Source organism: Giraffa tippelskirchi, chromosome 5, assembly GCF_054371585.1.
Source record: "Giraffa tippelskirchi isolate mGirTip1 chromosome 5, T2T-mGirTip1v1.2.pri, whole genome shotgun sequence".
NCBI lineage: Eukaryota > Metazoa > Chordata > Mammalia > Artiodactyla > Giraffidae > Giraffa > Giraffa tippelskirchi.
This window is the reverse complement of record NC_137279.1, coordinates 89,895,337-89,918,413: the sequence shown is the minus strand read 5'-3', so window position 1 is coordinate 89,918,413 and position 23,077 is coordinate 89,895,337. Positions and strand designations below refer to the sequence as shown.

The window sequence follows — 23,077 nt, the reverse complement described above, 5'->3', positions numbered from 1 at the left end:
CTACCAGATCTCCAGGGACACAGACTCTAGGGATGAAGCTACTATTTGATGAGTATTAAAGGGAAATTCTTTCTCCACCCCAACCCCCACAACTTTCATTGACTCTCTATTCCCTTCCTCTGGACTCATCCCTGCTAGGGTACCAGGTGAAGCTGTCTGGGAGGTGTGGCCTTGAGCATTATTATATGTCCAGGTTAGTAGGACAAAGATGATCTTTACCAGTTCACATTAGCCTACTTGACCTACATGGCTCCTGAGATTGTTTATTCACATCTCCCTAGAAGAGGATACAACTTCATACCAAATCTTAGAAGAGTAGACATAACTTACTATCATACCACATGCCTGATCATTCTCTTCGTCAATCCCGAGAATGGTTGTGGACCATGTGTGACTGGGAAAGTGCCTTCATGAAGTCCAGATGAGGCAGCCAGGGATCCTGCATAGTTTGCTCTCCAGTTTCTTTTGCAGTGTTATAACATTTTTCAGTCTCCTCTTTCAGGTAGGATGACAGAAATGCCACTCATCAAAATGTCAGTGTCGGTATCTTTATTGATATTCAAAGCTGAATTAGAAGTCATATCTTCTTCCTAGGATTGTAGAAGTCAGGTCTGTAGGCACAAGATAAGCAACTCTATCCTTGACCTTTGAATTGGCTACAAAGCCACCAACCAGACACAGTAGCCCAAAGAACTACATTTATTAGGCAAAACTACTGTTGTGCATGATCCCTTTTTATCAGAAAGGTTGTTGTTGTTCAGTTGCTAAGTCATGTCCAGCTAAGTTTGTGACCCCATGGACTGCAGCACACCAGGCTCCTCTGTCCTTTGCTATCTCCCAGAATTTGTTCTAATTCATGTCTTTTGAGTCAAAAAGGTGGGTGTCAATTATACTCGGCCCCACATGATATTCTGGGAACCTAAATGCAATGGCAGGGTAAAACTGTGGACTTCAGGATGTTATGCATGAATCTGAAACAAAGAGACCCCAAAAGACAGGATAGCAAGATAAATTCAAATCAAAGTTAAGAAAACATTCCAGATAGTCAGTATGAAGAACTACACTGAGAAGGAGCCCAGGTTTGAGGCAACAGAAAAGCCATAAAGGAAAAACACACAAGAGCCCAAATGGTTTAAAGTGGAGAGAGGAAAATTGAGCCTGGAAGAAGACAGTGGCCTGAGTTCATAGAACCCCTGTGGCCTTGGATTTGATAGAAAAGAGTCCAGTGAAGTGACCAACCCTGCTTAGAAAAGGCCTGTGCACCTCAGGTCTTCCAGAGCCACTTGGCACTAGGTGTGCTTCTGAAAATGTTACATCCCTTGGATACTGCAGAGAAAATTAAAAAAAAAAAAAAAAAACTTGAGATGGAAGAGATGGAAGAGGTATTAAGTTTTTTTTTTTTTTTTAAGAAATTGCAGAGAGAGAAATACAGATGAGTACAGACAATTGAAAAACTGGGTTCCACTCTCAAGTTGCTTTTTCTGTGTGACTTCAGCAAGAGTTGCTTCAGAAATGAATGAGAATAATGAATAAATGGTTAGAAATGGCAATAGCTTGGATAGATGGTAGTTAGAAATTTTGCAGTTAAAGGAAGAGCAGAAATAGATCAATACATCTCAGGAGGCTTAGTAGATAGCAGAAAAATATGCTTTATATGGAGGTGACAGATGTGTGTGTGTGTGTGTGTGTGTGTGTGTGTGTGTGTTAGGCTGAAGGCCAAATGTCAAAAGAAGTTGCATGAAAGAGTCAGAATAAACAGATCAGATCAGGATTCCGAAGGCATTGGCAAAGGATGTGCTCTGGAGCAAAGGAGACATTTAGCCATAAAGAAGAAGAGAAAAGCCTCATCTTATGAGGCAGAAGATGTGGGAACATAGGAAAAATAATAACACATGAAATTCATGCATTTTGTATATGCAATGTTTATTCCAATCAGAAGCACTGGTTATCCAGTAAAATATAGTTTCTCCAGATGGGTCATAATTCAGGTAAAGTGTGATTATTGATCTCTTTCCCTAAATCCATTGATAGCTCGCTTTTTGCACAATGGAAAAAAAAATGGAGGATGCAGAAGGTCAGGAACAACCATTCAGGATCAGGATGCCTGAAATAAAATGGCTCAAAAGCAAGTAAAAGAAAACAAATTGATTGACGTATACACACTACTGTATATACAATAGATAATTAATAAGAACCTACTATATAGCACAGGGAACTCTAATCAATACTCTGTAATGACCTATATCAGAAGAGAATCTAAAACAGACTAGATTCACTTTTCTGTACACCTGAAACCTATACATTATAAATCAACTATACACTAATAAAAATTAATTAAAAAAAAAAAAGAAAAATTGATGTCACATTTATCCTGCTAGACTTCTGGATTGGAATGACATTTTGAGCACAGATTCAAATTCCACCACCCAGGTTTTTGATATGAAACATTTTATACAGAATGCTTCCAATATAAATTTGAAAGATTAATATCATGAACACTTGTATACACCACTTAGATTCAAGAAATGTTAACAATTTGCTTGAATTATAAGTATTATGTTGGCATTTGTTTATCTGTATAAATTTATTGTCAAACTATTTGAAACTGGTTTTGATATTTAGCCATTAAATATTTCAGCATACATTTCCTATAAGAAAAATGTCTTCTAGAGAGCTTCAATACTTTTATCATCTAGGAATATTATTAAAAAAACATCCTGTTATCATGCAACTACCAGGCCACATGGTCAAATTTCCCAAAATGACCAACAGATGCTTTTATAGTGTTTTTTGAAACTAGAAAAACTTTTGAAACTTTTATAGTTTTGTTTTTTTTTTAAACTAGTGTGTTTTCTTGAAACTAGAATCCAATCAAGGCTTATGTACTACATTTGTCTTATATCTTTTGTCATTTTTAAACCAGAACAGCCACACAAACATACTGTTTTTTAATCTCTGTGATGTGAGGATTTTGAAGAAATTAAAACAATCACCTTATAAAATTACCACATTCCTGATGCATTGTCTCCTGCAACATTATTTAACATGCTCCTGTGTCTCCTCTTCCCTGCATATTGAAACTCTAAACTAAAGTCTTGATTAAATACAGATGAAACATTTCAGGCAAGGATATTTCAAAGGCAGTGCTGTTGCTTCAAACTGCATCACACCAGGAGCACACAATGTCAAGCTGTCCACTATCAGTGACATAGAGTTTGATTCCACCAGCTTTCTCCAAAGCTACACTGAACCCCATGCAAGCAGGAACTAATCCACAAGATGCTACTTAGCCTCATCCAGATATTCTATTTCCTAATAAACTTTCACCTAATGGTTCCAAATTCATTGATAATAACTGCTGGAATTACTTATTTCAGGATAGCAAAATGGTGATGTCTAGTGGTATCATTCCTTCCCAAATTTATTTGTTGACAATCTGGAGTACTCACTTCACTTTAAAAGGCAATGTGGTAGTCATTTGGGCTAGCCACCAATATTCCACTTTTCATCTTCCTTCTGAGTATATGATGGGTGGATTAGTCAGCTTTTGCTCCAGCAACAAACAAGCCCAGATCTTACTGACTTGTAACAACAAACATCTCTTACTCACGAGTCTGTGATTTGTCTGTGGCTCAGCTGTAGCTCTTCTGGGCTTTGCTACAGGCTCCAGGTCAGTGTAGTGTGTCTCTCAAACCAGGAGTCTGAAAAAGAAGCAATGGCTCCTGGGGGCCTGCTCTTCTCTTCTTGGAAGACCTGAGTGCTAAAGAGACAAAGGATGAGATGCCTTGTAAAGCCACTGCTCCAGGCCAGTGTGCTATCACTTCTGCCCACAAGGCATCAGTTGGAGCAAATCACAAAATCAGTAGAAGGAGGAAGTTTACTGTGTTTCTGGAGAAAAGGGAAGAAGAAAGCTATTTCCTAAAAAATTTACACAATCTGCCATTGTGGGATTGGACTTGTCTATCCTCCTAAATTTGGACATGACCATATAACTTGCTTGGGTCATGAAAATATGAGTAGACATGTGGTGTATTTTCTAGCACATTCCTTTCCACTGCCACAGTAGCATTCTAAATCATTGGGTCTCTGTCATTTTGCATCCCTAAGTGAGGAAGATGTGGATCAGAACACCTGCTAACCCAAGACAGATGTAGAGTGAAAATGAAAAATAAACTCTCTTGTATCAAGCCACTAAGATTCTGAGGTTGTGGCATAACCCACCTACCCAGACTAATGCAGAGTAAAGCTTAATTATTTCCTTTTAATTATTAATTTTCATAATAAGAAGTTGGTATCCTAAGAATCTCCACTGTAGTAAATAAGCTTTTATTTCCCCTTTTTCTTTTTTCTCTTTTATCTTTCTTTGAGTATCATTATAAACTCAGACATTTTGATTGATATAATCAATCACAAGCATTATTCTTTTGTGGCTAATATTGTCCCAAACTTGCCCAGTGAGAGCTGTTTCCTTTTAACAAGACCCCTATTATTCTTTGGCATTTCTTTCCATTCTGATGGTATAAAAAATCTTAACCTCACTTTAAATTTCTGCTGCTTCAAAGCTAGATCTTGTCATTTCTCTAAGGAGCCTTGGTTCTTTCTAGTGAAAATTGTATTTTAGAAAACAATACTTGAATGTCAGGTGTGCTCATTACTACTGGAGTATGTCGGTTTCTAAGCTCTTTTGTTGAATAAAGCATATTCTCAAATTTTTGTTCTCTCGCTGTCTTTTTCTCCACACACACGTATATAGACATAGATATATAATAGACTTATAGATTATACACAGATAAATATAAATTGCTGTTGTTATTGCTCAGTCCCTCAGTCGAGTCCAATTCTTTGCAACCCATGGACTGCGGCACGTCAGGCTTTCCTGTCCTGCAGTATCTTCTGGAGTTTTCTCAAACTCATGTCCATTGAGATGTCATCCAACCATCTCATCCTCTGTCATCCCCTTCTCCTCATGCCCTCAGTCTTTCTCAGCATCAGGGTCTTTTCCAATGAACTGGCTGTTCACATCAGGTGGCCAAAGTTTTAGAGCTTCAGCATCAGCCCTTCCAGTGAATATTCAGGGTTGATTTCCTTTAGTATGGACTGGTTTGATCTCCTTGATGTCCAAGGGACTCTCAAGAGTCTTCTCCAGCACCATATTTCAAAAGCATCAAAGTGATGTCTTTGCTTTTTCATACACTGTCTAAGTTTGTCATAGCTTTTCTTCCAAGGAGCAAGCGTCTGTTAATTTCACACAGATTATATTGTATACAACACATGCTATATTTTATATAGACTATGTATAAATCATATATAACCTTGTGCTCTTATTGATATTTTCAACTTAGATTAGATATTATAGGGTTTTCTCCATTACCTTCTTCGTTTCTATTTTTTGTCCTTTCTCAGACACTGAAAAACTTGGATCCTAATATCAACAGTTTTGCTTGTTTTGTTTTTTTTTTTCTTTTTCTTTTTTGGCCATACCACGCAGCTTGTGGGATTTTAGTTCCCCAACCAGAGATGGGATCAAACCAGGCTCTCGCCAATGAAAGTACACAGTCCTAACTACTGGACTGCCAGGGAATTCCCTGCTTATTTGCTTGATTCTACAACACACATATGATAATTTCAAAAATACAACATCAACAATAAAAATACTGAGTGAAATTTAGGATTCACTTGATGTGGGGGGCAGCCTGAGAACAAACAGGATCTGCTTTGGGAGCTGCCTTGTTGGCTCAAGGGTCTAATTCCAGACATAGCTCTCTGTCCCGCCACCCCTTATTAATCATTAACCTTAAGGAAACATCTTGCAGCCCCTGGAGCGCATCTGACGCAGGACAAATGGCTTTTGTGACCTGAGTCCTGAGATACGACCTGAGTTTTGAGAAACAAAGTCTTAAGATCTTGATTGATTGCTTTATGTTCCTTACGTGATCTTTGGTGCAAAGAATGTATTGTATAAGAATTTCCTGGTATAAGGGTATAAAAATCTGTGTGTAAAATAAACAATCATCACTGACTGCAGTGATCCTCTCAACCCCGCTGTGTCTGTACCTACTTATTTCTCAGCCGAGGAATCCCGTGTTTGTGCCTACATTGACTCGTCGGCCCGTCCCGACAACTTGAGTTCTTTTTGTCCTTAGAAAACCTGTCACCAAAAGATGGACTCTGTGAGCCAGAGTCTTGTGTGCAAAAGACATTTGAAATATTTCCTTTTGGTGTACAGTTATATGTGATCTATTAGACATGCAATTTGGTTAACTGGTTACAGGTTTTAGTTGAGCAGACAGGATCCATGCGACTTGTCTTGCACAAGCATCCTGGAGCATCTTGATCTGCTGCCTCTCTCTGTCTTTCTGATCACCTGCATCATTATCACAGCTATTGGCCAGTCTTTTAATCCTGAACTAAACTGTCCTCTCCTGCCACAAAGCTGGCATTGAAAAATGTTAGGTATTTAGTACTCACATCCTGTGCTTAGTTGCTCAGTCGTGTCCGACTCTTTGTGACCCCATGGACTATAGCCCACCAGGCTCCTCTGTCTATTGGGATTCTCCAGGCAAGAATACTAGAGTGGGTTGCCATGCCCTCCTCCAGATTTAGTACCCATATACCAATGTAAAAGAAAACCCTTCATTGTTAGAACTCTTGAGCCAGATCTGAAAGACAGGGCTGCCACGGGTAGAATTGCCAGGGAAGAGGACGTGACCACAGGGACAACAGAGAGAATCAGTGGGGAAAAGATGAAGGGAGAAAGTAACAGCTCAAGAGAGAAGATGCACCCTGGAGGCAGAGAGCCACAACTACTGAGCCCGCATGCTGCAACTACTGAAGCACGTGTGCCTAGAACCTGTGCTTCACAGAAAGAGAAGCCACTACAATGAAAAGGCTGCACACCACAACTAGAGAAAGCATGCACACAACAACAAAGACCCAGCACAATCAAGAAAAGAAAAAAAGAAGATTGGAATGAGCTCTGACTTGGAAGGAAAAGGACACTAGTGTTGTGAGGATCCTCCAAATAAGGCCGAAAGAACCTGAGTCTGCAGGCAGAATCAGCCGCATTCCAGTCCAACAAAAGCTCAAACAGGAGGAAATGCACTTAACCCACAACAGGAAAACAATAGCAAAAACTGATGCTTACTTAGCAGACACTGTTCTAATGACTTACTCCTCTTGGTCCATTTAATCCCTCTGACAACCAGTGATAGGTCATATGATTATCCTCATTTTACTAATGAGGGAAATGAGGCAAAGAGAGGTTTCTGTAACTCACTTAGAGTCATAGAGAAAATGAGTGGCAGAGTCAGGATTCAAACAACAGAGCCTGGTTCAAACTCCAGCACATCATAAGAATCTCTTCCTCCAGAGCCAGGTATTTGGCTCTTGGAAAGTTAAAGGATTATTCAAGGCCAGTGATATTCTATACTGGCTGTATAAACTGGTGATAGAAATTATAAAGTGAGCAATCACGGTTTCATTCCAGTTAAGACACTTGATCCTTAAGTGACTGTGGAATAATCTTCTTGTTTAGAAACCACAGTTATACCCAACATCATTACTAAAATAGCAGGTTAGGACAACTGTTTTAAGTATAGACTGTACTTGATCAAATTGCAGGTGTACCTGTGAGCACAATCTGTATAAGTGGGAAAATTATGAGATCTCAGACACGAGTTTGGTGTGATTTTGTAACCTCCTTTTTTGTTTCTGTTTTCTAGGTTTTTGTTTACTTGCTCTGCGTGTGTAACTTTATCCTCCTTCAACACATGGGCTCTCAGTTTCTCTGATATCCAAGTATTTAAACTTGGGTTCCAGGCTCACAACATGGTTTCAGGTGTTCAACAACTCTCTGATCTCCCTATGCTGGCTTTATAAACCCAATAATGACCACAGGGTGCTCCACTGATGAATCTTACATTTCAAGTACACTCTGCCACATGAGAAGAAATAAAAATGAAACAAATTCCATGGATGTGAAGTGGTGAGAAAGCACCCTTCTTCCAGACTCCCAATTTAAAACCATGCCATTGAAACTTATGGTCTTTACTATTTATATCTTTTTTATATCCAACACAAGAGTTTAAGGTAATAGCCTGTAAACATCTGTTCTTGGCTACAATCCAACACCTGGGCTACTACCATGCATTTGAGTTCAGGCAGAGAAAAAACAAACAAATGAATGAATGCATGCATGCATGAATGAAATAACCACTGTTCTGTTCTCGCTCTTTGCTGATGTCATTATTCATCTGAAGATGATGGCGGTGAGAAGGTATCAGGCAAGAAGGCCTGGGGTCTCCAAATGGAGGAAATAGGCTGCAAGCATCAAACATTTTTTCTCTCTCCCTTAAGTGGCAGGAGGAAACAAACTACAAGTGTCAGATTTTTTCCCTTCTCTATACAAAATTAAAAGGAGGTTTCTTTTAAAATTCTGTGTTGTCATGATGACACCTGGTTCCACCTGAACTTAACTTTTCTCAAACCTTGAGCTAACCAATGCGTTTTTCTTATGGAAATGTTTTTCTTAAGCTATGTTAATGAGCTATGTAGTTGCCCTAAACTCTTTCTTCAAGTTGGTTCTGCTTAAGACTCAGAACCAATAAGGGCTCAACAAACCAGTTTGTTTTACTCATACACTGTTCTCCTACTCTGTTTCTTAATGAAACTATATATTTACTTGGAAACCTGCCTTTCTTCAAGATACATGTCAATCGTTTTATGGCTCAGGATGGCTCACCTTGTGCCAATGTTATCTCAAAATGCATGTTGTGGGTGAGGGGCCTGGTACCACTCTGAGTTTTGAGACATTTCCTTTCTCGAATTAGCAGCTTGCTGATAGGTATATGATATACTGCTAAAGGCTAGCAGGGGGACACTCTTCCTGCCCCTTCTGGTGTCTATGTCAGAAGCTTTGTCTCTCTCTTTTATACTTTAATAAAACTTTATCACACAAAAGCTCTGAGTGATCAAGTCTTGTCACTGGCCCTGGATTGAATTCCTTTCCTCTGGAGGCAAGAATCCCAGTGTCTTTCACAGCTCAGCAACAACCTTTCAGCAGGAAGGGTAGAAAGGACCTAGTGAAGAAAGGAAAAGGGCTAAATATCAAGCGAAAAGGCTAGCTGATCACAGTTTGTAGAGAACAGAATAGTCTGGGCAGGTTTGCTATATCAACAGCTGTATTAATCCAGGTAATACCAGAACACCCAAAAGTCCCAGTGGATTATTTGCTCACATTCCAGTATGATGTAGGTGTTCCTGATAGGGCAGCTCTCCTTCAAGCTGTGACTCAGATGCCCAGTTTTCTTCCATTTTAGTGGCAGTTCCATCCTCAAGACTTGATTTCCAGTATTACCACTGGTATCAATTTTCAGTAAGCAGACAAGAAAAAAAGAGAGTGGAGAAAGCACTTGCTTCTTAACTAGCTCAGCCTGTACATGACACACATCACATCCATACAACCTGCCATTGGCACCCAGCCCTACCTAGATACAAGGCAGTTTGGAAAGTCTCCTGGAAGACTCCTAGAATATAGGTTACAGGATATAAGCCTCCTGGAAAGGAAGCATGCATTCTTTGTGGGACATTAGCTATCCAGACCATAAGAACTCTAGGAAGGTTACCCAGGATCCTGTATTGAGAATACTTGCTTAGGGGAAAAGATGGCACTGGGAAGGAATTCAAAGGAAAAAAGATCACGGGCTGCCATCTCTCAAAATCCCTAGATAGGGGCAGAATAAACTATCCTGAGTCTAAATTGTGAAGACAACTGCAAAAGACCACCCCTCTCTTCCTTAATGCCTTGCCCACCTCTGATGCTCAGACAGGCATTCATTCAGTACTTTTGTGGTGACCCAAAGCTCTTTGGCAATTCTGTTCCATTCTCTCAAGACATTGCTAGGATGGCCAGCTAATCAAGTGCTAAGAGGTACACAATTGAATGAAATTTCATCTTTAATGTAATTGTATTTTTTTTAATATTTCTTATTTTCATAACCTAAGGACTGTAGAAAGTTTGGACCTCATGAAATGATTTAATCATACTATTACAGTTCAATTTAGGCAAAATTTGACAGGCAGCTAGTCTTTTGGAAACCCCTAATCATAATACCCAGCCTGCTCTATTAGTAATGCCAACTCATTAATAAAATAGTAATAAATAATAATAAAATACTAAAACTAATAAAATCTTCATCATTATCATAGTTCCTAATGCTTTACAAAGCCATTTAATATGCATGTATAAGTCAAAATAACAGTATGGAAAAGGAAAAACATACCATCTCCATTTTATTGATGAGGAAACGAGACTCGGAAAAGCTCAATCACACAGATTACATGGATTTCAAATTACCAAGCAGACTAAAAGCTAAACTCAAGACATTCTGATTCCTAGTTCAGGGTTCTTCCATCATTCTGAGAAAATGGGCCTGTTTTAGATGTTCAATATATTGTGCAAATATTGTGATGTTCAATATTTCTTGGGTATTAAAAGGTCTCAGCCTTTCAAATTATCTCCCAGCAGAAATTGGCCTGTTTACCTGTTTTTCAACCTAGTCAAACAGTTGAGATCCATTTTCTTATTTTCTCTTTGACATGTATTACCTCTACATTAATATTCTGATTGTCCTCTTTGTCCATCTTGAGTTTCCTCTCATGGTCAATTATCTGTGGGAAAACATGTTTGTATTTTGGTTAAAGTGCCATGATTGATATTATTGCACTCACTTCTCAATCCACAGAAGATGTTCCACAATATTGCATTCTTCCCAATCACCCTTGCCAACCTACATCCCAGGGCAGTAATGCACCCTTTCCTTCCTTTTTATTTTTCAGTCATGAAAGCTGATTCAACAAGCACTAAAATAACAGTGTTGGATGGTGGCAGGAAAGCAAGTGAAGACCTGTGACCTGACACATACCGTTAAAAGAGGACCAAAGTGATAAACCAGGCTTCCCTGGTAGCTCAGTGGAATGTATCTGCCTGAAATGCAGGAGATGCAGGGGATGCAGGTTCAATCCCTGGGTTGAGAAGATCCCTTGGAGGAGGAAATGGCAACCCACCCAATATACTTGCCTGGAGAATCCCATGGACAGAGGAGCCTGGTGAGCTACAGACCATAGGGTCACAAACAGTCAGACATGACTGAAGTGACTGAGCACGCATGCATGTAGTGATAAGCCACAGATGGGAGTAAATTCCTCCTCATATCCCCATGCAAATCCAGACTGCTACACAGCAGGACTTGTGTGTATTTGCCAGGAACTATGTTTAGGAGGGGCTTCCCTGGTGGCTCAGCAGTAAAGAATCCACCCGCAGCATAGGAGATGCAGGAGACGCAGGTTTGATCCCTGGGTTGAGAAGATCCCCTGGAGAAGGACATGGCAACTGACCCCAATATTCTTGCCTGGAGAATCCCATGAACAGAGGAGCCTAGGAGGCTACAGCCCATAGGGTCACAAAGAGTCAGAAATGACTGAAGTGACTGAGCATGCATACATGCATGCACATACTTAGGAGAAAATCTGCCTCATTTTCACACTTTTCCCAGACTCTCTACTTTGTTCAAGATACTCCATTCAATCCTCATCCCCATCCTTGCCTCTTTTCCACATCCCTAATTCCCTTAAATAATTGCCTCACAATTTCTGTTCTTTCTTACCTTTACTCTCCTTTGTCCATTTTGTTCTCCAGATTATTTTCTAATTAGTCATGCTTGAGCCTGACATTTCTGCTCATTGCTTCCTCTCAAAATATACCATATTAAGTCTCTAGAAGATTTTTCTCTAATATCCAGCTGCTCTAAAATTGCAGATGAGCTTATAGGACTGCAGTTAGCAAACTACAGGCCAAATCCAGTCTGTGGTCCATTTTTGTAAGGCTACCGAGCTAAGAATGATTTTTATACATTTAAAGATTGTAAATCCACACAGAGCTTCCTATTCCACAGAGACAGAAAGGACCACAAAACTTAAAATAGTTATTATCTGACCTACAGATAAGTTTGACAGCTACTGTTCTAGACTATGAAAAACTTCTAGTCTCTCATCCATTGCTATTCTCAGTAATGTTGATGATTTTTTGAGATTCTCTACCCAGTTTTCAAGTAGAGGACACAGGATTACAGGGCAACCAACTGCAAAAAGGAACCAGAACCTGAGGTCCCTAACATTGTTCTTCATGTGCATGACCATTATTAGAAGAGTTTAGAATATCTTTTTATCTCAATTAATTGTTTTGGTGGTATTTGGGGTCACAGAGGGGGCTTCCCAGATGATGCAGTGGTAAAGAATCTACCTGCCAATGCAGGGGACCCAAGAGATTCAGGTTCGATCCCTGGGTCAGGAAAATCCCCTGGAGTAGGAAGTGGAAACCCATTCTCATATTCCTGCCTGGAAAATTTCATGGACAGAGGAGCCTAGTAGGCTACAATCCATGGGGCTGCAAAGAGTTGAACACAACTAAGCACACACACACACACAGCACACACGCTGGGGTCATAGAGAACAACTCCTCCGATCATGGTCTTCACATTCCCAGTGGATGAGGGCTACCCTGGAGAACCAGCATCTTTCCCTCCAACCAGGGGAGTAAGAGAGAAACAGGTGAGGTGGACCATTACGCAAGGCAGCAAGTTGGCTGTTCCGGAGGAGAAAGGCCTGAATCAGTTAGCTTCCTAGGTGGTAGGGACTGGGTCTCCCCAAGCCACACCAAGATAGAGGCTGATTTGAATATTTCCCACATTGGAATTACACCTCGTCTCTGCTTCTGATCCCCTGTTAGCAGGGTGAGGTGTCACTAGAGAAGTAATGAACCTGGGAGGCTGCAATAGCAGGTTTCCTTGGGTATTGATGGGCGTACCCATTGTGCCGCCAAGCCTGACTGCTTTCCTGAGACAGATACGAGCGCTAAGGTGTGTGTGAGCTTGTAACAGCAGATCTGAAGAAGGCCTCCACTAAAAACTCACTTTTATGGGGGGAAACATGTTCTTGGTTGACAAAATAGGATGAAATCAAAATAACAGACAACCAAAAACACACTGGAGCAAGCTTTATAGTCAAGACCTACCTAAATGTAGGCACACACCAGCTGTAGAACAAGCTAAACTCACATGGTTAGCCACAGGCTGTGAGAGTAGATTTAGAAGACACTTATAAAAATAGTAGCAACAAGACCAGTAGTAAGATAGAGGGAGAAAGATCTTTTGCCGGCTCAGAACATTGCTCTCACTAGAATGTGAGATGTCCATAGGGTGATTTTCATTTTTTAATAAATGTTCATTAAACCTATGCGAACTGCTAATTTTCAATCTAAAGCTCAGGCAGGAGAAGACATTTGTTCAGGACCATATGGTTATAGAGGACAAGACAGAGAACAGAAGAACAGGGAAAGAACAGGGAGGAAAAACACAGATGCAGTTAAACAGGTGTGGCTTCAGCTTTCTAGTCTACCACTTAGAAGTGACCTAATTTGGGGTGAGTTACTCACCTCTCTGAGCCTCAGTTTTCTCATCTCTAAAGTTGGAACAATATCTAATTTTCAGGGATCTTGAGAGGATTCAAGGTTGTTTTTCTAATGTGATTGGTTAATGGCTGATCTCCTAGAAGGGAAGAGGATGCAGAGAGAAAGGTGTGTGGGTACCAGGTACTCTTACTCCAGGAAACACAGGACAAAGAGACCTTAGTGTCAGGATACCAGAATTTCAGGCAGGATGATACTGGCATTTCCATATCCTTTGGGGATGAAAGATTAGAAAAACTTGCAATTCTCACTAATGCATCCAACGTGACCATGGGAATTCCTAGCTGCAAAAAGCATTTCAACTCTGGGGCCAAAATTTCTGACAAAAATGTTTGCACAACAACCCCTACCCCTTCACAGCTTGTTGGACATTCCAGATCCTCAAATATGTGTGCAAGGCAATGTCCCCTTCTTTTTCTGCCTCGAACTTTGAATCTCCTGTTTTCTGACATTCTCAGCCTCCTAGGAGACTCCTAACCACATCCATGTGTTAAAAGATATTCCTGTCTGAGAATGAAGTTTAGGGAAGAAAGAAATGAAACAAACGAACATGTACTACCACCATTTCACCGGCCTGAGTGTCTACCCATTTCCTGCACTGTGGCTATCTCTACAGAGAGGACCAACTAATACCATTGCCTCCAGGTTTGCAAAATCTCTGTTATTATTCATATTGAATATAATCCTTATTGTCTTTGTTGAAAAGACAACATAAAATTGATAAGAATCACTTTGGAAAGCAAAAAAGTATACCCTGATGAGATTGACGAGGGATATAACCTATGATTCTGCAATCTTATTCCTAATATAATCTAAAAACTCTTGCACCATGAGATATAAGAATATTCTAGCAGCACTGGTTATAACAGAAAAACCTGGAAACAAATCACATGTTGTCAAATGCAGGATGTATTAATAAATCATGGTATTTCTATATCATGGAGCACTACACATCTATGGACATAAATAAACTGTTGTACCTCTAAGGACATGGATAAATCTCAAAAAGTACAATGATGATGGAACCAAAGCAACACAAAAGAATGTGTTTCCATATAGTTTAAAAATAAATGAAGCTAGGGGATGATAGAGGATGACATGGTTGGATGGTGTCACTGACTCAATGGATATGAATTTGTGCAAACTTCGAGAAACAGTGAAAGACAGGGGAGCCTGGTGTGCTGCAGTCTATGAGGTCACAAAGAGTTGGACACAACTTAGCGACTGAACAACAACAACATATTATTATCTAGCAATAAAGAAAACTAAGGGGGTGATTTGTTACCTCTGGAAGTAGGAGAGGGATACCATTGAGGCTTCCCTCATAGCTCAGTCAGTAAAGTATCTGTATGCAGGAGACCCAGGTTCGATTCTTGGGTCAGGAAGATCCCCTGGAGAAGGAATGGCAACCTACTTCAATATTCTTGCCTGGAGAATCCCATGGACAAAGGAGCTTGGCAGGCTAGTCTATGGGGTCGCAAAAGCAGGAAACGACTGAGCGACTAATCTCTCACTATTGAGGAGGTTCACCCAAGCATCTTCAGAGGAGCTGGCAATGTTCTCTTTTTAAGTTGGCTAGTTGGAACTTGAGTGTTTATTTTATGATTGTAATTATACATTTTAAACTGTTCATATATTCTATATACATCCTTGGCTATGAATAATTTATTTCACAATAAAGAATTAATGTAACCCAAATGTGCATGGACTACCCCTTGGGTAGCCTCTGTTGTTACTCCACACTGAGCCCAGGAAGTAGCAGTGTCAATTTTGACAAGCAGCACAAATTTTATTAAATGTTTTGTGGAAGATAGATATGAGTGTTAAGTATGTGCAGCACATGGCAAAACTTAATCTTTCCTTTTTATTATTTTCATTTTTCATTTCTCCTGCACAAATGCTTTCTTTTTCTCATACACCTGTCTCCTCCAAAGCCTTTAAGAAGCCCCATCTAGAAACTATGACAATCAGTTCTTCCCACCACACGCAGCCAGGTGTCCTGGCCAGCCTTCACCACCGCAGCATGATTGAAGGGCAATGATTGACAGAGAATTTTGAATCTCATCAAAAAACCATTAACTACCACACAAACTAACTTCAGAAAAGAAAAAGCATAGATGAAGAGGAATCTGTCCCTGCCAAAAAAAGAGGTAAAAAGCCTAAGAGCAGCGACCTTCCAGGTTTCTATGAAATATTGCCAATTCTAGTTGAGTCTCTTGGGTGCTTAGTTGCTTCAGTTGTGTCTGACTCTTTGTGACCCTATGGACTGTAGCCCACCAGGCTTCTCTGTCCCTGGGATGTTTCTGGCAAGAATATTGGAGTGGGTTGCCATACCCTCCTCCTGTGTGTGGGGGGCAACCTGACAACAAGCAGGATGTGCCTTGGGAACTGCCTTGTTAACTCAAGGGTTAAGTCCAGGGCAACCTGACAACAAGCAGGATTGCTTTGGGAGCTGCCTTGTTAACTCAAGGGTCAAGTCCAGACATAGCTCTCTGTCCCGCCACCTCTTATTGTTTACTAAGGAAACTTCTTGCAGCCCCTGGAGCGCATCTGACGCAGGACAAATGGCTTTTATGACCTGAGTCCTGAGATACGACCTGAGTCCTGAGATACAGAGTCATGAGATCTTAATTGATGGCTTTATGTTGCCTAGGTGATACCTGAGTCCTAAGATACAGAATCATAAGATAATCATGGGATCTTGATTGATAGCTTTATGTTACTTAGGTAATTTTTGGTGCATGTTGCTTAGGTGATTTTTGATGATTGTGTTGTATAAGAATTTCCTGGTATAAGGGTATAAAATTCTGTGTGTGAAAATAAACAAGCATCACTGGCATTACAGGTTGCAGTGATCCTCTCAACCCCCGCTGTGTCTGTGTCTGTGTCGCGCTGTGTTTGTGTCTGTTTCTTTCTCAGCCGAGGAATCCTGCGTTTGTGCCTACGTTGACTCGTCGGCTGGTCCCAACACTGTGGATCTTCCCAACCCAGGGATCGAACCCATGTCTTCTGCATCTCCTGCATTGTAGGCAGATTTTTTACCACTGAGCCACCAGAGAGGACCTTGACTATCTTAAGAACTGGCAAAATTAGTTTCATGCCATGAGAAACAGAATAGGTGCAAGCACTTGTTCACTCATTGCTCAAGAATGAGGTTTCACCTCATTCTTCAGTGAGAAAAATAGAAGCCACTGGAGGTAAAGCCCCACATCTTCTTACCTACGAACCCACCTATTCACTGACCTTCATCACATCCTTCTTCCCTCTTGAAGCCCATCTTTCCCCTTCGGTACTGGGTGCCATAGTTTCTTAAATCATAGAAGACATCAAGCCTTAACATTTTCTTTTCTGTTCAGAACCTCCGACTTCTCCCTCTCTCCTGGATTATCTTCATTGGCATAAAAAACATAATCATGATCTCTCCTTAAGAATATAACAGTAATCCTTCACTGATCCACACCTCTCCGTAACTCCTTGTCCATCTCTCAGAGCTCTTTTATAGCCAAACTTCTTGAAAAGTGTGATTCTGGACACACACTGCCTCAATTCCTGAATTCTCACTCAAATTTGTGCTACTGAAATCTAAATTCAGCTCTCACCTCTCAGTTAAACTGTGCTTGCCAAAGTACCCATGACCTCCATGTTGTAAAAAGTTCAGTGGACATTTCTCAGTCATCCTACTGAACTTCTCAGCAATGGTATTTCCTCTTCCTTGAAACACTTCTGTTTTGCTTCCTAAAAGCACTTTCTCTTTTACTGGCTGTTTCTCCTCAGTTTCTTCAAATGGTTCCTCCTTTACTCAAATGCCAAATTGAGGAAGTCCAAAGAACTTGTCTGAGCCCTCTTTGCTCTTCTCTCTACATTTTCTTCTCTAAATAGCCTCATCAATTTCCACAGATCTATGCAAGGTCTTTATGCGGAGGCCTCTTAAATTTACGTGTGAAGTCTTTGAGCTCTTCTGAGCTTAAAACTCATATCCAACTGCCTGCTTCTTTTACCTACTAGCCTTCTCTTGGAAAATTTACACACATCTCAAGTGTAAATAGAACACTTATCTTCCTCTTGAGCTTGTTTTTTTTTTTTTTATTGAAATATAGTTGATTTACATTTTTTAAAAGTTTTATTGGTATTTACTTGCTTTACAATAGTGTTGGGAGCTGTTCTGGATCTACTGCCGGATGACAAAGTCATGGCACCACTCAAGAAGAAACTGCAATGCGGTTTCTCTCCAGGATTGGAACCTTCGCTCCTTCCTGTTTCTATGCCTTTGTGGTAGTTAGCTGTGTTTCTTTCCTTGTTGGCAGGATTTAAAGGGGCTTCTGTAGTGATTTCACAGGAGTTTAGGGAAAAGAAAAATGATCCTCTGTCCCAAAGAAATATTCCCAAAATGATTAAACCTACTGAGGCCCCTGGCTGATGGGTCCCTAACACTCAGCCAGGGAGTAAGGCCATGCTCATTTAAAAAAGAAGCCCTAAGCCTATTGTGATTTGGCCTCATGAGGAGATTATTATTGATGACTGAAAACTTGGATCATGTATTAAGAAAAATTACAGAAACTAATCCAATTGCCTTTTCTCATAAAGATTGGGACGCTAGAGATATTTGTGCCCCCCCAGAACCTGAACACAGACAAAAGGAAATATGTGAGTCATATTGCAGGTGGTTCCAGGGTAGACTGTAAAAGATTTGTTTTTGCCACAAATAGTCTTGTGATATGTGGGTAGATGGTAAACAGACCCCCACAGACAATGGCTGTACTATGAGACTCTTGACCTTAGACCCCGCTATAGTGCTTATTCCCTGAAGCAAGACACTGTGTTCGCTGAAGTAGATAGAACAATATGATTTATGACATCATGGATCATTTTTTTTAGTAAAATAAGAATAGGTTTCGGGGTAAAAATGTAACCGAAATGTAACAAAAGACCAGGAAAGAACATTTACATCTTAGAATCAAGAGATAAATCATCTGAATAGGAAAATATTGCAAAAGAATCATTACAAAGGTTACTGACCTAAAACATGTGCTATATAAGTAGAAACTTAGAGCAATAAAGAATCTTCATCTCTGAACCTTCAAAAGACTCTGTGTCTTTCTTTCTTTCCTTTCTTTCTTTTCGCCAACACCGTTCATCCCTTGGGTACCCCTGGACCAGCTGGAGCAGGACTCCGGCACAATAGTGTCACTTTCTGCCACAGAGAAAAGTGATTAATTTATATGTATACAGATATCCTTCTTTTTTTGGAGTTCCTTCCCATTTAGGTCATCATAGAGCACTGAATAGAGTTTCCTGTGCTACATAGTAGGTCCTCATTATTGTTGTTCAGTCTCTCAGTCATGTCCAACTCTTTGTGACCTCATGGACTGCAGCATCCCAGGCTTCCCTGTCCTTCAATATCCCCTGGAGCTTGCTCAAACTCATGTCCATTGAGTTGGTGATGCCATCCAACCATCTCATCCTCTGTCGTCCTCATTAGTTATCTATTTTATATAGTAGTGTATATATCTCAATCCCAATCTCCCAGTTCATACCACCCCTCTCTTTTCCACCTTGGTATCCATTCATTTGTTCTCTCCATCTGTCTCTATTTCTGCTTTGCAAATAAGTTCATCTGTACATTTTTCTAGACTCCATATATAAGCAATATTATATGATGTTTGCTTTTCTCTTTATGACTTACTTCATTCTGTATGAGAGTCTCTAAGTCTATCCATGTCTCTTTAAATGGCACTACTTCATTCATTTTCATGGCTGAGTAGTATTCCATTGTGTATATGGACTGCATCTTCTTTACCCATTCCTCTGTTGATGGACATCTAGGTTGCTTCCATGTCCTGGCTGTTGTAAACAGTGCTTCAGTGAACATTGGGGTGCATGTGCCATTTTTGAATCATGGTTTCCTCCCTGTATATGTGCCCAGAAGCGGGGTTCCTGGGTCATATGAGAGTTCTATTTTTAGTTTTTTGAGGAACCTTCATATTGTCCTCCATAGTGACTGAACCAACCAATTTACATTCCCACAAACAGTGTAGGAGGGTTCCCTTTTCTCAACATACTCTCCAGCATTTATTGTTTGTAGATTTTTAATAATGGCAATTCTGACCAGTGTGAAGTGGTATCTCATTGTAGTTTTGATTTGCATTTCTCTAATAGTGATGTTGAGCATATTTTCATGTATTTGTTGGCCATCTGTAGTCTTCTTTGGAGAAATATCTATTTAAATCTTCTACTCATTTTTGACCAGATTATATATATATATATATATATAATATACACACATACACACACACACACACACACACATATATATATACAGAGAGAGAGTTACATGAACTGTTTGTATATTTTGGAGATTAATCCCTTATTGGTTGCTTCATTTGCAAATATTTCCCCCCATTCGGAAGTTTGTTTTTTTCATTTTGTTTATGGTTTCCTTTGCTATACAAAAACTTTTAAGTTTAGTTTGGTCCCTTTTGTTTATTTTTGTTTTTATTTTCAATACTCTAGGAGGTGAATCAAGAAAGATCTTGCTTGAGTGTCACAGAGTGTTCTGTCTACATGTTCCTCTAAGACTTTTATGGTGTCTGGGCTCACACTTGGTCATTAATCCATTTTGGGTTTGTTTTTGTGCACAATATTAGGGAATGTTCTAATTTCATTCTTTTATATTTAGCTGTCCAGTTTTTCCAATACCACTTGTTGAAGAGACTTTCTTTTCAACATTGTATATTCTTGCCTTCTTTGTCATAGATTAGGTGACCAGAGGCTGATTTACAATGTCATGCTAATTTTTGTTGTACAGCAAAGTGATTCAGTTATATATACATGTACACTCTTTTTTCATATTCTTTTCCATTATGGTTTATCACAGGATATTAATACAGTTCCCTATGCTGGACAGTAGGATCTTGAGCCTGTTTCTTTCTCCTTCCAAATCTTACCAGATCAGTACACAGCAATCCATTATTTCAGTAAGAGGCATCCTTGATTCCTTTCTTTCCTTCATCATTCTCATCTAAATTATCAAAAACATGACCAATTTTTATCTTTAACATATAATCTCAGGCCCACATTCTTCCGTCTTTACTGCCCTTGCATGACTCCAAGACAGTAGCATCCCCTTCACTGATGATGCTCCTGCAGCACTTCCTCACTCATCTCCCAAGTCCTCCCTTCCGAACTCTTAACTATCAGCGACATCTCTGAGTGATCCCACTCCTATGTCTTTCCAGGATGCCTGGCTCATTCTACTCCATCCACATTTAACTGAGCTCCTCCTCTTGCCGTTTCCTCTGCCTGAAGCATTTGCCTCCGTACTTTGCCCCTGCATCACCAACTGGGAGAGGCTTGTTACTCATTTTACCCAGAGTACCTTCACCCAACAGCCTCTGTCTGTCTCTTGTTTATTCCCTTCGTGACATAGTAATTACAAATCGTGGCTACCTTATTTACTTTTCTTCTACTGTTTTCCTCTTTGTCAGTCTCCCCTACCTGAATACACACTTTACAAGTGTCAGGACCTCCTATGTTTTGTTTATCTGTATGCTCCTAGTTGCTAGCATAGTGATTGATATAAAATAGTTGCTAGACATAGCAAAGGGAGCAAGATGATTACAAATTCATCAAAAGTACACAATTAAATGACTTCAGTATAAATGAATTTATCGCTTCATGTGTCAGCCATTGTGTCAGGGAGACAGAAATAAAAGACAAGAAAATATGCCACGGGGAACGCCATGACAGACATACACACAGGAGGTGACAGGCACACAAAGGTAGGGCACCAGATCTAGATGAGAGTAGGTGGGAAGGGAAGCTAAGAAAAGCTACCTAAAGGAGTCTGACATTTCAGAGGTTGTTTCAAGTCATCAAATGAGGAAATGGAGGAAGGGCATTCCAAGTGGAGTAAAGATAAAGTGTGCCAATCTGAGAAGAATCTTCTCTATCTAACTCCTCCAGCAGAAGTGTGTACACTGAGGGCTGAACTTCCACTTTCTTTTCTTTAACTCCAAACTTGGCAAATGTGCTATGCTTCAAAATGTCCTCTCATCCCAACCCTCTGCTTTCAGGAAGGACTGTATTTATTACTTTCAGGTACACCGACTTAAAAAGAAATATTCAGCTGACCTATAAAATGCACAGATTTCAAGCAAAGGTAACAACTTGGAATTCATTGTTTGCAGGCATGTTTGCTACATTGACCTAAATGAGAGACTCACCTGAGATGACTGCTGTCGTGTCACAGGATCATTTAATCCACACTCAGAGAAGACAGAGAGCAACCCAGAACTAGTTCTTGTTGCCCAGGGAGATTTTGGAACCATGTGCTAATGGTTTCTGTGGGAAAAGAAGGAGAAGTTTCTGTGGTTCTGCTGTTGAAAGTTTTGTCAAGACTTGTATGTTTTTTTGTTCGTTTGTTTGTTTTGTTTTGTTTAAAAGAGGACTTCCATGGTAGCGCAGTGGATAAGAATCTCTCTGCCAATGCAGGGACACAGGTTCAATCCCTAGTCCAGGAAGATTCCATAGTGCAACTAAACTTAAAAGGCACAACTACTGAAGCCCATGTACCTGGAGCCTGTGCTCTTCACCAAAGAAGCCACCTCAATGAAAAGCCAGTGCACTGCAACAAAGAGGAGCCCCCGCTTGTAGAAACTGGAGAAAGCCCGCATGCAGCAACAAAGACCTAGTGCAATCAAGGATAAATAATTTTTTTTAAAGCAGGTAAATAGTGAGTATTAGCCAGAATTTGAGTATAATCATTAGTTTCTAAGATCTGTGGATTACAGGAGTCATTTCTGGGTTATGTTTAATTAAGGAGAATTTTAACATGATGTTTCTTTCCACCCTTCCACCAGGACATCCCTGGTGGCTCAGATGGTATAGTATCTGCCTACAACTCAGGAGATGCAAGTTCAATTCCTGGGTCAGAAAGATCCCCTGGAGAAGAGAATGGCTACCCACTCCAGTATTGCCTGGAGAATTCCATTGACAGAGGAGCCTGATGGACTACAGTCCATGAGGTGACAAAGAGTTGGACATAACTGAGCAACTAACACTTTCTTCCCACTCTAAGGATTTGAAATAACACTTTAAAAAATGAAAGTTAAAATTAGAAGGACCTTTAGGAATAATCTTCTTTACCCCTTCATTTAAAATCAGGGAGACTACAAGCAATAAATGCTGGAGAGGGTGTGGAGAAAAGGGAACCCTCTTACACTGTTGGTGGGAATGCAAACTAGTACAGCCACTATGGAGAACAGTGTGGAGATTCCTTAAAAAACTGGGAATAGACCTGCCATATGACCCAGCAATCCCACTGCTGGGCATACACACCGAGGAAACCAGAATTGAAAGAGACGCGTGTACCCCAATGTTCATCGCAGCACTGTTTACAATAGCCAGGACATGGAAGCAACCTAGATGTCCATCAGCAGACGAATGGATAAGGAAGCTGTGGTACATATACACAATGGAATATTACTCAGCCATTAAAAAAAATACATTTGAATCGGTTCTATTGAGATGGATGAAACTGGAGCCCATTATACAGAG

The 23,077-nt window shown here is 40.2% G+C and overlaps 1 long non-coding RNA gene across 2 annotated transcripts; it reads right to left on the bottom strand.

Annotated features, from left to right (window-relative positions):
- Positions 1-1,906: 1,906 nt before the first annotated feature.
- On the bottom strand, positions 1,907-21,830 carry LOC145505583 (uncharacterized). Of its 2 annotated transcripts, XR_014053125.1 has the most exons (5): positions 21,745-21,830; positions 10,542-10,668; positions 9,236-9,357; positions 8,741-9,077; positions 1,907-3,701 (listed from the first exon to the last, which is right to left on the bottom strand). It is a non-coding gene; the product is annotated as an uncharacterized LOC145505583 (long non-coding RNA). The 2 variants fall into 2 exon arrangements; XR_014053126.1 differs by lacking the exons at positions 8,741-9,077; positions 9,236-9,357 and adding an exon at positions 6,059-6,148 and having other exon boundaries at positions 21,745-21,816.
- Positions 21,831-23,077: the final 1,247 nt, after the last annotated feature.